The 18,040-nt window shown below is 41.4% G+C and overlaps 1 long non-coding RNA gene across 1 annotated transcript; it reads right to left on the bottom strand.

Moving 5' to 3' along the window:
* Positions 1 to 3,698: 3,698 nt before the first annotated feature.
* LOC120549606 lies at positions 3,699 to 8,551 on the bottom strand. Its single transcript, XR_005637411.1, has 2 exons — positions 7,926 to 8,551; positions 3,699 to 4,438 (listed from the first exon to the last, which is right to left on the bottom strand). It is a non-coding gene; the product is annotated as an uncharacterized LOC120549606 (long non-coding RNA).
* Between the last annotated feature and the right edge of the window lie 9,489 nt (positions 8,552 to 18,040).

Below are 18,040 nucleotides of genomic sequence, written 5' to 3'. Positions count from 1 at the left end.
AAAGTCCTAGGCCTACTAATCCCATTCTGAGGCCTAACATACAGCACCATGTCATTAACAGAATTATAATTCATAATCTTTTATTTCAAAGGGTTTACATCATTCACCTGCAATCATGTGGAACTCCTTTTTAATGGCTCTTACTGGTTTGTGTCCAGGGAAGGTGCAGAGGATGCCCAACGATTCTATTTATTCAGGCGCCCAAACTCCAATATACTGGATATTTTTTTTTTTTTAAGTTTCACCCACAACAGGTGGCTGATGAACCAGACAGGAAAGCATTTTTCCGCAAATATTGCTCACAGCGTTAATGGGTGAGCTATAGTGCAGAGAAACATTCTATATTTTGTTCATTATACATGTTTTATTATACTGTGGCTAGCTATGCGGTGCTTTTTTAATATTTTGGTGAAACTGTTGTAATTTTAACTGTGGCCGTGCATTGCTCTTTCCGTGTTTTGGTGGAGCTTGAGTTGTATTATGTACTGTGCTTTAACATCGAGCCTTTGTATTTGTGCTGGATGTGCCTTTAGTTTAACAGTTGTTCCCACATTTTTGCTTTTTATGTCAACATTTGTGTGAGGTTGGTGCATAGAAATAAAATGGCATCAAGTTAATTTGACTCATTTAGCAGATTGCTCTCTGCCTCGTCACATGACTTCTCCATGGTTTGTTGAAGTTTATACAGTACCATGGCAATGGTACACATTAAATGACCTTTCTGCTACGTTGATTTGAATGGAAATGGCCTTTCTATCCATTTTATTTCTATGGGTTGGTGTGTTGCAAATGCATTTGAAAAAACAGAAAAATGGGTTCAAATATCCAATTTTTCATTTTTGTCCACCTTGACAAATTAAAAAATTGGATCTTTAACCGGTTTTTCCAATTTTCTGTTTTTTATTCAGTGGATCAGAAATTTAAAAATTACAAAATTGCATCTGAGCTCCAATTATTCAATACTGCAATGATATTCTCTCACTCTACTTCTCTTTAACTGCATATGAACCAAAAAAACCAAAAACTGATAGACTTTGGGGTCAGAGGTGCTTGCAACTGATGGTTTTGAGTGGGGGGCGGAGCGTAGCTAGGCGGAACAAGGGAAAGAATACCATTGCTTTTTTTCCAAGTCACCCAAGCGGACATGTTTTCTGGATAAACTGGTTGCCCATAGACTGCCTTTCATAGCTGTGACATCAATACTGTTTTTGAGCACAGAGAGGATCTCATTCGCTGTTTTGAGAACATACAAGACTCAGGTGACTTTGACCCCAATACTGTCAGAGAAGCAGGAGCCTATTCTTTTTGGTAGTGGGTGGGAGGATATAGTTGAAAAAAAAAACTCAGTGAGAGTCACTATCTTCTTATGTTTGTAACTTGAATCTTGTATCATATTGTCTTGCTCTTCGTAAATACCAAATACAGAGTTGTTTAAATAAGTAGTGCTGGTTGTTTTGCCCAGTTTCAAAATACTGCTTTGTATTTATTTGCCCCCCCCCCACCAAAAAAAAGCGTCACCCCAAAAATAATTAGCACCAGCCGCCACTGCTACATAACTGATAGACTGGGAAGAAAAATGATACCACTCAAATAGGTAGGCTAGTATCTGGAAATGAAAATGCATCTATAGCCTGGGCCTCAATGTCATCTCCAGACGTATGTTTAACTCCCTGAGAAGTAATACAGCTTCTTCATCAACGGGATCCTCAACAAAAGGAAATGCCATGTTTTCAGAAAAAAAACATTTTATAGTCTGCCTAAGACAGTTAATAAACCAACCCTGCTTTTTTCTTCATGCAGATAACAAACTGGTCTAAAATGCGCCTGATACAGACTGAATGAATGAATGAGGAAATGAAAGAGCGCTGTGTCAGAGGGAGGAGACTGAGAGAAGAAAACCTGCTCCTGACCAGGTTAGGTTCACAGACTCTGTTACCATAGTAACTGACTCTGAGGTGAAGTTACCTCTCTATCTGGAACAGAAAACCCAGAGTTTCCCTCATCTCAGGGTTAACTAACTCAGAGTTTTCACTAAACCTGCTTTCTGAAACGGGCCTCTGGGGTCTGAAAGAGAAAAAACAACAGCCGCAACCAGGCAACCGATAACTAGTTCTTATTACTAGCTCATAACGCATCTAGAAAGCATTAGTGAATAATGTATTAGGCATTATTAAATCCATTCGTTATGTTATTAAAATACCTACATTTTGCTTAGAGTACAACACACATAGAGGGAGACTTCATTCTCTGCTCAGGATGCCATTACTCATTATATCTTTGCATAGCAAATATTTGTATGCTGTTTCTTTTAAATGCTCAATCATGGTCACTGCTATTTAAATGTTAACATTAGTGCTGTCAAACGATTAAAATATTTAATCGCGATTAATCACATTAATGTCATAGTTAACTCGCAATTAATCGCACATTTTTATCTATTCTAAATGTCCCTTGATTTCTTTTTGTCCCTTTATTTTTTGTCATTTTAATGCTTTTATCAACATGGAAAAGTGGATTGGCTTGCTTTGTGCTTTTGTCGCCTGGCTTCGACGAGGAGGGCGGAGAATTGGCATCAGCTGTGTCTTGTCTGTCAATGGAACCATTTGGCAACTTTTTAAAAGTAAACTTTCCATTAAGAATCTTATTGGCATCCATTTCGGCGTCTCGCGCTCGCCGTCCACTCAAAACGTAACGTTAGCCTACTACTCTTTGGCCGGCTCGCGAGCCCAAACAAGCGTGTGCGGCGGTCTAGCTAGATCCGGTGTGGTGTTGTAGTTTTTCTAACTTTACCAGTTGTTGCAACAGCATGTGAAAAAAATTACAAAGTTTGCTAGGCCAAAAAGAACGTTAATCTTGCGATAAAGAAATTGACGTCGTTAAAATGGGTTTGCGTTAATGCCGTTAATAACGCGTTTAACTGACAGCACTAGTTAACATTATATATTATGTATATATACTTTGAGGGCGCCTGTGGTAGAGCGGTTGCCTACCAATCGGAAGGTTGATGGTTCGATCATAGTGGAGCATTTAGCAGCTGAAGAGCCAGATATTGTTCTTAGGAGTTGGTAGAGACGGAACAACACAGCTAAAACAGAGTGAATATTGGACTTACATTCATCAGGTGGACATAAACCCCACTCCTCATGAATGGTCATGTTGCTCTGTAACTGCTGGATGTTAAAATAAGAACCTGTTTGCTAACAAGTTCATCATATCAACTTAAAAGGTGATATGTCAGTGTTGTGTTCACAATTTGTACATCCATCCATCCATCTGCTTATCCAGCGTGGGGTCTCGGGGGCAGCAGCTCAAGCAGAGGACCCCAAACTTCCCTTTCCCTTTTCATCTCTGACTGGGGGATCCCGAGGCGTTCCCAGGCCAGGGTGGAGATATAATCCCTCCACCTAGTCCTGGGTCTTCCCCGAGACCTCCTCCCCGCTGGACTTGCCCAGGGGGCCTCCTTACCAGATGCCCAAACCACCTCAACTGGCTCCTTTCAACGCCAAGGAGCAGCGGCTCTACTCCGAGCTCCTCGCGGATGACTGAGCTTCTCACCCGATCTCTAAGGGAGACGCCAGCACCCCTCCTGAGCAGAATTTGTTTGCAGGTTTGAATAATTACACCTTTTTTATTTTGTTTCCATAGGAAGCCTGAAGAACCTTCCTGTGTATGCACAAGGTAAACAACTTGAACTGGAATGAATGGGGCACCATTTATTCCAGCATTTCTCTATATATACAACATTTCTCTATATACATCCACGGTGGTTTTGCAGCTTGAAAAGAAGTATAAGAACTAGCAACAACCAATATGCATTCAGGGATGACTTTTGCTTACACTAATTATGCTAATATAACATATAATAAGCAGCAGGCCGACATGACCAGCTCACCAGTAATGTGTGCATGCTTCCTTCAAGTTTCCCCTCCAACTTCAGCTACAAGAACAGGAGGATAAGAACTTTTTTTTTTTTTTTTCAGAAAATGATGAAAACCAGGATCAGGTATTAATTCACCTCTCACTCCTAATTCGGATGGGAACGCAGGGTAGGCCTGTTAATAACCGCAAAGAACACAAAGCACGGGGAAAGAAAGAGGGGAGGAGGAGGGAAGCAGCTTGTGAGAAGAATAACATTTCCATGGCTGATCTGCTGGAGCAGTTGTCGGGAGGTTAAGGTGAAGGCCAATCCAGCTGTAAGAGGGGCCAGGATTAAAGTCTTTGAGATATGGATCCAGGGGCTCTCCAGCTCTCAGTACCAGGGCTTAAGTATCATATCCGTGGACAGACGGATCAATACCCCTTGCCTTTCTTTCCCTCGATCTTCAAGGAGATTTTTTGGCAGTGCTTTCATGGGGTCCTCTCCTCATGCCCCTAATGACACGGTGGGAGCTATCGTTTAGGCCGCGGGGCTTCCATCGCAGCAGTTCTTGAAGGGCTGCTGGAGAGTCAAGAGAGGTTGTAAGTCTTACGTTTTTTATATAGAACATGTTGCTAGGACATAGGTGTAAGTATCGTATTTCACATGCCATGAAGAATTAAGCTCCCCACAGCTAATATAGTATGTTTTATAAAACATGACAAAACTATCTTTGTTGTGAGAAAATAATGACATTTAGGGTAAAAGACTCTTTTTTTTTTTTCAAATACACACTAAGATGAAAGCTTAAGGGTTGAGTTACTTCCTGAAATCTATTCTTTGCATTACACTCAGACCTTTACATTAGTTCGCTGGTATGCTGGCTCAGTATTGGTTTGCATCAGACCTTGAACACCTTCCACTCAAATCTAAACACACACACACACACACACACACACATATATCAAACGATAGGGCTAAAGTAAGTTTAAAGCTAACCCACTGGGTCTGTCGCAATGCACATTCACGCAACGGCAGGTAGTAGGCAACTGCGTCCCATGTTGCAAAAATACCAAACCAGAGTAGACTACACCCACACTTTTAAACTGCTGCAAAGCAGTATTCAGATTAAAGTCTGAATACTGAATACTTAAGTCTGTTTCCCACCAGTCCAGTTGTTGGCAGTAATGCGCCTATATGCTCGTTTAGGACTGGCAATAATCAGCAGACTCCAAGAAGTTGAAGTTTTTGTTGGATTCAACATGAATATTATCATTCATATACAAACACTAAGTTACGACTTCTACAGATGGTTATCACGTAACATTAACAATACCTGATGGCATATCTGAAAATAAAATATTGAATATGTTCCATCCTTAAAAATGTGATCAGACAGAAATAGAGATGCACCGATTACAACTTTCTAGGCCGATTCCGATTTTCTTTGAGTTAGGCCAGCCAATACCGATTTTAGCCGATTCCGATTTCATTTTTTCTAACCACAGCACACACAAATATTTATTTTTTTATCTTTTCTTTAATAGAACATTTTGCACAGAACATAGAAAATGTTTTGAACAGATAATGGATCAGTATCTCACAAAAGTGAGTACACCCCTCATATTTGAGTAAATATTTCATTATATATTTTAATGGGACAACACTGAAGAAATTACACTTTGCTACAATGTAAAGTATTAAGTGTACAGCTTGTATAACAGTGTAAATGTGCTGTCCCCTCAAAATAACTCAACACACAGCCATTACCATGTACCATTGGCATGGTTTTATTTCAGTTAGCCTAATAGCTGGTTTGGTTTGCATTGAGAGATGATTTTATGGAAAGTACCCCATGCCAATCTCTAGGTATGGTGAATGGCATGTGATGGGGGGCTATTTTAATTCCAAAGACCAAGGGAACTTTATCAGGATGCATAGTATCCTGGATCCATGAAATAACTGGCCTTTAAAATTAAAAATCTGCCTGCCTCTATGGGAATTTAACATAGGGGTGTACTCACTTTACTTGCCAGCAGTTTAGACATTAATGGCTGTGTGTTGAGTTATATTTTCTAACCATTTCCTTCTTTTCACATCCAATATCCAACTAAAAAAATGTGATTTGGGTTTTTGGTGTGGTCCCTCCACGCCCTACTTTTTCCTTGCAGGTGTTGCATATTGCAAACTTGTTATCTTCTGCTCACACGCTGAAGAATTCCCAAACAGCTGACATGTTGCAGGTTAATTCACGAGGCTCCCTACATGTGGGAGAATAGCGCCGACACGCGCTTCACACCGCGAGCGGGTACGCGCCACACAGCGGAAAAGTTGAGAGAAAGGAAAAAGAGACTGTGCTGTCGCGCCCGTGTGTGCGTGCGTCCTTGAGAACTGTAACCGGGGATTTCCACTAGATGCGTGACAGCTGCGGACCGGCTCCGCTGCGTGCCGGCTGCGTGCTCCGCCGTCCGTCAATACCCACCAGGTCCGGAATTCACGTAGAACAGAACCACAAAACCAACAACAGTTAGTTTCCATCCAGAGGAGTAGAGGGGAAACAGCTCTGAGCTGTGTTTTCAAGGTGTAGTGCAGGGAAATATGATCCGCCGTGAGCACGGTAGATTTTATTTTGAAAATTAACCGGATATTTATTTTGTTTCTGTGCTCGACTTCCTGTCCCGCACTATCTGCCGTGTGCTGAATTGCTGCGGAGCTCTCCGTCGTCCGTCAAAAATAGAAGCTCTGCGTATCTGCTCCGGAGGGCTGCGGACTGACGGGACTGGGACGGAGTCTGGACGCAGACGTTCTGCAGTCTGTGGAAATACACACACTGACTTTAATGGAAACCTAATGACTCCGGAGACGTTCCGCAGACGTTCCGCAGACGTTCCGCAGACGTTCCGCATCCAGTGGAAATTGCCGGTAACTCGTATAACTTATGTTGTCAGTTAATTGTAGCATTGACCGGCATGAAATCGGCATATGTCAGACTGACATGCTGGTCGCCGGTCATGGCCGAGCACGTGAAAACCGGCCAATTACGGTCACCGGCCGGTCTATCGGTGCATCTCTAGACAGAAACCATTCAACATAATATAAATTCATCTCTTTTAAATACAGTAGACCTAAATAAGGCAATTCTTTATTAATTGTATTACTTCTCTCAGCTTCAGAATGTGACAGTCATATGGTTGTAACTGTAATGTTGCACAGTTTATCCTACGTATTTGTTCCAACAAATCCTCTGAGCTTGATTGTGCCATGCACAGTATCTGTATTTGCAAGAGCGACAGGATGTGTGTCCCAGTGAGCTCTGATAAACTTCTAAACGCTTGAGGTCTTCACGGGCACTATGGCAGTTACCAGAAATGTGTCACACAAGTATGTACTTGACTACTGGGGTGGGTAAGTGTGGGTATTAGGACAGACCCACTGACTACACGGCATTATAATAAACTTCCTGTTTTATCGCCCAAGGCATGATGGAAACTGTAGTGTCAAAACTCCTGTTTCCCAAATAGAAATCAGAAAAAAACATGAATAAGTGACAATATACCAGATTTTTTGTTTTGCACTATCAATAGACAGTATTTTTGACATTGCTAAGGCTTAGTTCTTCCTGACAACACGGTATATCTCTGGAACATGGAGACACTCTTCTATCCATTCATACACACATATTTTCCATGGATTGAAAACCTGTAGACACAATAAAGAGAAAACTTTTTTTGATAAAAGTTGTCCGAGAACAAGTGTAGTACCACTGCCATGCCAACTGATATCATTTCTGAGTGGATTAACATGTAGTGACTGTGCTTAACTGAGCAAAAAGTGATCAGAAACCTGACTGCTAGACAAATGCATTCAATAATCTCAAATGTTTGCAGTGCAAGTAAATTTGTAGAATAAAACAGTAGTCATACCAATTTGTAAAAAGAATTTAAGAACGGACCAGCCCAATAACCAATTCTCAGTGGCTACACAGCAACTTAATATTTTAAATGTGGTGATGTAAAGATTATATACATATATCAGTACAAAGTATTGGCAAGCGGCAGAAGAAACTTACAAACTATAGCCAAAGTAAGTATTGGTCGCACCAAGTAAAAGGTCCCGAGTAGCATTTGGTTTGATTTGAGATGACTGAACCCTGGATGAAACAAACCCAGGATGAATTTCAGCCACGACCTTTTGTAATGCCACAGGCCACCTCTGATCTGTGATTGGTAGCCGACATGAATCAAAATGATCGATTGACCCGTGGTTCCAACAAAAGCCTGTGGCCTGGAAACAACAGGGTTGGCGACCCCAACGTGTGGCGTGAGGCAGGCCATCGTGACAGCCCGGTACAGGCCAATCCCAGCCAAGGGTTTGATGAGGTGTGGAGGTGATTATTACATCAAAGCCCCTGCCCTGTGTCCTCCAAACCAGGACAGGTTTGAAGAAAAACAAACAAAAAAAAGAATCTGGCTGCAGACAGTCCTAGCTTTGGAATTTCACTGGAAAAACCCTCAAAATTTCCTGTGAGACACTTTCTCACACACTGTAGTCCAAGCCTCATGAGCAGGGACCTTCTCATGTTCTCCACAAACTGTAGCCGTCAGTATAAACAGCCAGTCAGACTCTGGCGCCCATACAGAGGTGGATTACAGCGATCCATGCAGTAAGCTCAGAGCACGCTGTGCCATGCACGCCTCCCCTACAGCCTGGTTTACACTGCTGCCGGCACGCCGCTCTAAATCCACTCTTTGGGGCACACAGAGGGTGAAAACATGACGCCCACCCCTTTAGAACTCCTGTTAAGCCCCCCCCCACCCTTTCACCGGCTCCCATTTTCCAGAGGGGTCAGCGTTCAAATTTGATTTCATATACTGCGCTGGCAATGCTGGCTGGCAGCGGCTGTGAAAGACTCCAGGTTGAGGGAGAGATTATCTGACAGCGGAGAAAGCCAAGTTACGCTGACCTAATTGAAATCAAAAGACCTCTCTGGGCAGCTCACATGAGCGTGATTAAAGCTCGGTCTTGGCCACCTCTGTTTACTTAAAAACCGATGGCAAGTTTCAAATAAATCGACACCCAGCGCGAGCGATGAAGTCACTGGGGATGAATTCGTACCCCAGCTGAGTCAGAGACGGATGAAAACAGCTGCTTTAAATAGATACAATTAGAGCAGGCTCTCTCTGCCACAGAGCATCACAATGCTTTCATTAGAGTGTCGGTCTGAATTTCCAAAGATGGCCGCCAAGAGATTACTGCTGACACATTCCTGTAAACTGTAAAAGATGCATCGGGCCCCAGCTTTTTAGGGTTTTGCCAGTCCCGGCCTGGCAGCCAGCGCTGAGGACAGCAGTGCCAGGAAAGCGATATGGCTGTCCCAGAGTGAGGGCTTCCAGCCAGACACACTGAAATGGAAAGTCAACCTGCATTTTGTGTATGTGTGTGCGTTTGATATGGCTGCAATCTAATGGCTGTGTCACACACACACACACACACACACACACACACACACACACACACACACACACACACACTCACCTCCCTCTGTGCCGTCTCTCCCTCTAAATCACCCGTCTGCCTTTAATTCATCACGCTCATCTCATAGTTTCATCCGTACAAATGTGGTGTGGGCCAACGTTGTGCATCACTGTTTTATCCCTCGTCAAGCCATGAGTCAGATACTGTTAATAAATGGCTGAAAATGAATCATATTAGATAAGAGGAGTAGTTGTTTTTTACATTCCCAGACGAGAGTAAAACATAGGGAATTTGAACTGCTGTTTACTATTGAATAGGAAGCTGTAATAACACTTTGAACATATATACAAGATGGAGAGCACTGGCTTCAATTAACCATTTCAAATCCAACCCGGCTCTGGACTGCCCCACCTATTGAATGTTGTCCCCTAGTAAAAAGTAAAGTCTTAAAGCCCTGTACAAGGCTGCAGGTTTCACTTAGTCAAATTAATGACTGATGAATTAAATGTAAGACCTTTATGACGTTAATAAAAAATAGTTGCGGAGCTGCTGTGTGGGTCTGGCCTAGGCTGCGTGGAGGTAGTGCTGGGGCCGGGGCGTTAGCCGGCAGATACTCGGCAGAACTGGCTGATGGCTGTCGTTTGCTGGAGACCCTTGAAAGCCGTTAGATCTTTCTCACTTTTTGCATGAGACTCCAGCGCCCATACACCCAACATTCCCAGTTTAATTGCTTTCTTGCATAAGAAGCAGTAGGCATCAAGTACGATGTTAGTAAGTGGCTTTAACCAAGCCCTAGATTCTGTTTTTTCAAGCCAAGTTCTGCATCGCTAAACTTGCACTTCCCCATAGTGTGTGGTACGCTCCGAAAGAGACTTGTGCCAATAACACAAAAGCTTATTGGCTGCAATATAAGTTGCTTGTTGGTCTCATTTGCAGTCATACTACAGCAAATTACATTTGGACTGATGAAATAAAAAACTACAACACAGCGATATAAGACTTTTTAAGGATTTTTAAACTAGACTTTTTTAGACCCGCGGAAACCTTGCTTATAAGACCTGTTACTCCTTCATTGGTATTTGGCGAACCGCTCTCTGTGATGTGGTTTTTCAACATGAAAACAAGAGGGGCAATATTAAAACGATGGCTGTAGCCCGTCCGGCTGTTAGCGGAGCTCTAATTCAAGGCAGCTGTTCCTCGGGGCTCTGCATCTGAGGTCGTGGGCTGATGTGTCAGATCCCAGTGGTTTTCATTTTGACGCCACCCCAATGTTGACTGAACGGAGTGTGTTTAGTGGAATTATGATACAGTAACAGCAGCAGTGTTAACTTTTATGTTTAAAGCTGTTAGCTCTGATCCCAGGGACTTATGAGTTATGAGTTTTCTGTCTGGGCAATTCAAGTGATGCAATGCATGTTTCAATGGCAATGCATTCAAATTCTATTATCTTGGTTTCTAGTTTTGACTAAAAGAAAATTTGATTCATATTGTATATGCAGTAACTAAATATCTTGCCAGCTGACAATAGTTAGAAGCTTTATAAATAACAATATAACTATTGCAATGCAACTAATCTCCAAGAAAATGTATTTTTATTGTAGAGAAGTGACGGGCTTGAACCCAACTCTCATTGTTTTAAACTCACTGAAACAAAGAAGAATCTAATAGTGGCCAAGCAGACAAGATTTTTGTCCACCTGGACCCTATTTCCCTATGTTTTTGTGTCTAAGTGACTGCTGGGAACAACAATCTTTGACATTGGTCCATTATTAAGCGAGATCGCTGCAGTGCATGCAGCGACAAAACAAGCTACAATGTAAGCTAATAGAGCAATTGTCCAGCTTGTATTTACCTTCACTAAAGTGCTTGTTTTGCCGCTGACAGGTTCAGATTAATATTCTAAGTGTCTGACAACATCATGGAAAGGATCCCTTCAGAGATAGACCTTTAAAACCTCTTTGAGACCTTTCTGTTTAACCAGAAGCAGCTCTGAAGTCGCTAGCGTTAAACCCACCAGACTCCATTTAAAAAAACAATACTTTTAGGGTGTATAGAGCCAACCTATTTTCAAATAAATCAGTAAACTATGTGATTATTTCAACCAAAACTAGAGCTGTGATGGTTGGAAAAGTGGAAAGACGACCCATAACGGCTTTTCATAGTTTTATTTAGTTTCTGTCGACTTTGAATGAAGTGTATTTTACGATGCTAAAATTACTGTTTGTCTGGTGGGTTTAGAGAACGCAATTTCAAAAAAAGGATCTTACTCTTTACCAGAAAGGTCGACCTCCATAGAAATTCTTTCCATAATGTTGTCAGACACGTAGAATATTAATCTGAGTCTGTCAGCTGCAAAACGAGCACTTTTGTGAAGGTAAATACAAGCTGCACAATTGTCCTGTTAACTTACATTGTAACTTGTTTCACCGCTGCCGACTGCAGCGATCTCGCTTAATAATGGACCAATGTCAAAGATTGTTGTTCCCATCAGTCACTTAGACACAAAAACATAGGGAAATAGGGTTGACGGTTAAAAAAAAAAACAGTAGCTACCCTTTAACAAAAAGGATTTACCACATTTCATGGTATATTATTTTATATGACCGACAAAAATTATGTATTTTTAGAAAAACTGCTTTTTCTTCTTAGGCAGTGCAAAGGATGAATTGAGAGAAAGTGTACATAGCTGGCAAAGCTTTCAGATTTTAACATAATTTAGTAAACAAGGTAAACATGAGAAGTCTTTGCAAACCACCATGCTCAGGAGTGCCTCCAGCATTTCACTTCTTTTTTTCCCACATAATGAACTATGTGAGAATGGAACAAAAGAAAGGAGCCAGATCAGCAGCTGCAGCAGAGGAGAAGCTGCTGGTGTGTGTGCAGCAGCAGGACGACTCTGCACAAAAGCTGATACATGTTCTAAATGTAAACGTTCACTGGCCGTGTACCGAGCATCATTGTACTTGGCAAAAAAAAGGTTGCATCTACATGAATCACTGATTTAGTCTACCACCCGGCGAACACGCAGACTGACCCAACTCAAACACATCCATGATGTTGCGATACCAACCGGTGCTTGCTAGGTCTAGCTCAATGCTAAAATGGTTAGGGTGTCTGTGCACGGTTGGGACCTTCTACCTTCAGTGAGGTGTGTGAGGCCTTTCTGCTGTTTTTGGACCATCATTTCTATTTCTAGTCTAGTATTTCTAGTCATAGATCTATTATCTTTATTGGTACTATAAGTGCCACTGTTCATTATAACAACTGCTATAATTATTATGAATCATACTTCTCCATATCTGTATACCTGTATCAGTGTCTCTGTGTCCTTAGTCTCCCATTGCCACACCCTTCTCCGCAGCGCTGTGGAGGAAGTCCACACAGCATTCCGAGATGGGATAAAAACGTGCTCTGGTTTATTGGCATTTCTTCAATAAACCAGATTTCTAAACCAATCACAATCGTCTTGGGCGGTGCTAAGCGTTGGACGCAGAAACAGTGCCTCTGCAAAAATAGTCTCAGGAAGGAACTTGTTTTGGTGGAACATGTGTACGTTCAAAAGTAGTTTTGGTCGTGCAACAGAAAACTCAGATTGGACAGATAGTCTAGCTAGCTGTCTGGATTTACCCTGCAGAGATCTGAGGAGCAGTTAACCATAGTCCTCACAAATCCACCGGAGGTTAGAACGCCAACGCCAAGAAAGCGGAAGATAATGGAAATCCGGCCAAAAAGATGGACATCCGGCGGAATTTCCGGCGGCAACGGAGCAATCCCAGAAGTGGAACGTGGTGGATATAGACTACCGTGTCCCAACCGGCAGCGGCAGATGGCCGCCCACCAAGAGCCAGGGTCTGTCCGAAGTTTCTGCCTGTTAAAGTGCCCATATTATGAAAAAATCACTTTTTCTGGGATTTGGGGTGTTCTTTTGTGTCTCTGGTGCTTCCACACACATATAAACTTTGAAAAAAATCCATCCATGCTGTTTTGAGTGAGATACGGTTTCTGAATGTGTCCTGCCTTCAGTCTCCTGGTGAGCTGTTCAAAATCGGCTCGGACTGTGACGTCACGTCCGAAATGAGCTGGCTAACCACAACCGTTAGCTCGTTAGCATGCTAACCGTTAGCATTAGCATGCTAACGCTAATGCTAACGCTAGCATGCTACGTCGTTCTCAATAGCAAAGCACTGCTACAACACACACAAGTTCACCATAATCTACAAAAGAACTACTTACATGTGTGCCCTCATTTAGAAGTCTCCCAGATAATCCTGCCTTGTAACTGACCAAAGTTGGAGAAACAGCCTTTCTTTTACTGTCTCTAGAGTTAGCTAGCTGACATGATCTACATCTGAACTACTGAGCATGTGCGAGTGCAATCAAAGCTAGTACAGAAGAAGAAGATGAAAAGAGGTCTCACTCTGTAGCTAAAACAGAGACCAGGTGAAAAGAGGATCTGCAGCAGTGAGAGAGAGCTGTGCAGTACAACAAAAATATGGTGTTTTTTGAAAATTAAACCATGTAAACCTATTCTGGTACAACCTTAAAATACAGTTATGAACCTGAAAATGAGCATAATATGGGCGCTTTAAAAGGGAGTTTTTCCTCACCACTGTCGCACCAAATGCTTTCTCGTGGAGAATAGTTGGGTCTTTGTAAATTATAGAGCATGGTCTAGACCTACTCTATCTGTAAAGTGTCCTGAGATAACTCCTGTTGTGATTTGACACTATAAATAATTAACTCCTATCACAGTTGTGACTTCAGAGCCTCATTCAGGACAAATGTTTTGAAAACTTTGAGGAGCGCAGTGGGACAAAGTGGTTGAGACTGGTTATATTCATATATAACACAATATAATGCAATATAATGTATTGAGAATGAATGAGCATGTTGTACTGTAATGTGTATAGGTTGGCATGTTCACTATTTTGCAGCCTACATGTGTTCTTTTATTTAATAGATCTATCATATAACATCATCATATACTATTTTCTTTACCCTTACTCTATCCCTAGAAGTATCTCCAAACATAAATGTAGATGCACGTAATGAATACTAAAAGCTAAAATCATGACGCTATTAATTGTACACCTCCGCTCTGCCACTGAATGTAATCCTGTCTCTCTCTAGATCGCTCTGTGTTCTTCAAAGGGACCAAAGGCCTCTAATTTGTTATTGGAAATTAAGTGGAATATAATAGGTTAATTAAGTGCCGTGGGAGACTATCAATTTTGAAACAGGCTTGCAAACTGATGGCTGTTGCATAATCGACGGTGTGAATTACAGCGCATTCCCTTCTCGGTCTAACAAGGTTGAGTTGACTGGTGTGGAGATGAAGAGATAAAGAGGCTCACAGAAAATGTTAAAGAGAGTCGGTGCAGAAGCTACCACTAGGCTGTGAAATGTGTTATCACATTTTTCTTTACTAGCAATATACTGACACGCTACAGTTTGGCTGCTCTTTAAGGCTAAAGTTAAAGGTACACTGTGTAGTATTTTATTAGCTAAAATCAATGTCTTCTTTCATAGATATGTCCTCATTGGTGTAAAAGTACCTCTGCCAATGATCTGACTTATCTGAATCTGAATTTTCCTTGTAAAAGAAGAATTTCTTATCTGTATTTACATTGGCTGGGTAAGTCCAAGGAGGGTTCCATGTCGTTCCGCCATTTTGAGAAACCATAATCGCTGAAGGGGACATAAAGCACTAGCAACGCTTTTTCGTTCTGAGCCAGCGTCACGTGACTGAAACCAGCTGAAATGGATAAGGAGATCAGTGAGAGGCGCTTGTCACTGCCCCGGCAAATTTGAAAGCCTGCATTGCACTTTAGTTCATAACGGAGGATCATACTTATGCCGAGCCACAGGAGAAGGAGTCCTCGTCGGGTAAACACGAGGGTAAACATCGAGGTAGAAAGAGCTAATTCTTCTCGACAGGTAAGTCAATGTCACGGTCTAAATTACAAGGATAATTACTAGAGATGCACCGATTACAACTTTCTAGGCCAATTCCAATTTCCGATTTTTCATTGAGTTTGAACTGCCGATACCGATTTTCTTTTCTAACCACTACAGCGCACACAAATATTTATTTTCTATCTTTTCTTTAATAGAACATTTTACATAGAACATAGAAAATTTTTTTAATACTATATAAATTACTCGTGTGGGAAATTCACACACATCTAAAGTGCAATGTTATGGAAGAACCATTTCCTTCTTTTCACATCCAATATCCAACTTAAAATATATATACACAGTATATATACATAATAGCCTTGCTATATTTCTCAAAACACACACAGGCCTGTTTGAACATCAACAGTAACGTTACCTGAAAACATAAACATCATCACTCATTTTACACACAGTTTAGCAACAAACTAAACACTGGAGGAAGATTACTACGGTTTTAATGTTGGTTTTGAGCGGTATGCATCCCCACTAACCTGGAAAGCGTTTTAAACAGTAACGTTAATACAGCGTGTCGGAGGAATACAGCGTCTCTCTTTTTTTTTCTCAGATATCAGCAATGAACTTTGTGAGTAGCCAACATTGTTATCATGGCTGACAGAACTGACGGCAAGAGCTAAAACCCAACAAAAAATAATAATAACCCAATTTGTAATTAACCCTTTTTCTCTGATTATATACTGTAGCTATCAAGGTTAGATAGTTAGCTGACCTTTTATATTTCTGAATGGTACTGAGTATTGGTGAACCCGGCTTACTCCATTAAAGCAACATTGCATACTAACTAACTAATTACTAGTCTACCTTAAATTTACAGTTTCAAAATCATTTTGATGCTACTCTGACTTGTAATAGAGAGAATGATGCCTTTGTCATACCCACTACACACCCGCTCGCCTGTTTAACTTTGGCAGGGTGGATCTCCTGGGAGAAGTGCCATAACGTTTAACAGCACTACCACTGATTTTGGTTAAACTGGATCATATTTTAAGAGAGAAAATGTTTTCTGGTTTTCCCTCTGATGTCCTCCGGCTGCTCTGCTTCGACTCTCTGTGATTTATGGAGTTTCCTGGTGAACAGAAAGTTGTACTTGTTGCTAAACTAATGCTAACCGCTAACTGCTGCTGCCGTCAGCTGGTTAGCTCAGTTAATTAAGTTTATACATCCGGCTTTGTTTGACATTTCACAGAACGCTGTGCAGATTACAAAAATAGCACAATCAGTGAAATAGACAAAGTGACTCATTTCAAACTCATCCTGATGTGCATATGCCACAAATGTGTGACTGATTGAACTTTTAAGAAGAGTTTGTACAAATATTGGTAATTTGTAAATATTACTTTATGAAATAAACTGCCCCCATCTGATAGTTATATTATGTATTAAACTAAAAACACCCTTAACCCTTAAGGATGATTTTAGTTCCTTATTTCTGTGGACTTAAATCATTGTTGGATTTGATGGCCTTGCTGCCCTGGCATTTGGCCTTTGTGCCCTCAAAAATTGAACACCAAAGACCATAAATTGAACACCAAAGACCATGCTACCTTGCCCGTAAAAGGGTGAAATGTCAGGCCTGCTGCAGCCATGATGAAGTGGATAAAGGGGGTTGCTTTTGCTTCTGTCTTTTAAGGGCAGTCGACAAAACGGAATCGGACACTACCATGGCCGATGGAGGAGCTGTCCTGACGGCTGGATTGTGGGAAAAACAAAGTCAGTGGCGTATGGCAGCCATTATCTCCCTCTGTGATTAAAGCAAAAGTCTGTTCTGTCCCCCTGCCTCAATCCCCGGCCTCCGGCCAAGCCACCGACCACAGCTATTTCTCCTGCTCCCTGTGCACCATTTAATCATGTGTGTGCTCTATGACTATTGTGGTCAGGCCAGTTTGCATATGGAGAGGAGAAGGGGTTGTGTCTCAAAATGAACCAGAGAGAGACGAGTCCTGTTGTAGCCGTGACTCAGCTCCTTTCTTTGCCCTACACACACATTTCATTCCCAATCTCATGTGCTGTAGATGGTTGTCTTGTAAAGGACAAGGTGAAGGATGCTGTTCTCAGGCCCAGATGCCAAGGAAAACGGAAAAAACTTATTGGAATGTAAACCCATCTGAAATTAGTTTTAATGAGTTTTATTTTGACATGGACAGACATTCTTATATGATATCCATCAAGGACTGTATACAATAAAGGAACAAACAGATTTAAAACTCTATAGAACAGTCCAACAAATGACAGTTTTGGTCAAGTAGTTAGATGGTTCTCCATAAAGAATGATAAGCATTCATCAATAGATTGCCCTTGCCAAATGAACTGCACGCCTTCACGCTGTCTCCAGACTTCACTTTCTTGTTGAATTGACCTTATTGATCAAATAATTACAAGTTACCATAGAAATTTGATCAGGTTGTAAACAGACCAATAGGATAGCCAAACATTTTTGAAAAGGCAAATTAATGCTAAATGAAACTATTAAAAAAAGTTGACCCATACTTGCCGTAGAAGTGCACGTGCATAGTTTTTCTGTGCATTGGGGGGGATTATTAGTAATATTACAGATGCACTCACTTTTATTTTTACCTTCAAAAAAAGTGGTAGCTAGACTAATCCGTTGGTATGTTTACAGCCTGTTTAATTTTCATTAGCTTAAAGAGCTCATGACCGTAAAAATACAACTATGAAAATAAAACTCAAGGTGTAATAAGCTGGCTGACAAAATGACTCACCAAGAGCTCTAGA

The sequence above is a fragment of the Perca fluviatilis genome, chromosome 20 (assembly GCF_010015445.1).
Source record: "Perca fluviatilis chromosome 20, GENO_Pfluv_1.0, whole genome shotgun sequence".
NCBI classification, from domain to species: Eukaryota; Metazoa; Chordata; class Actinopteri; order Perciformes; family Percidae; genus Perca; species Perca fluviatilis.
The sequence above is the reverse complement of the archived record's forward strand: the minus strand, read 5'-3'. Positions and strand labels throughout refer to the sequence as shown.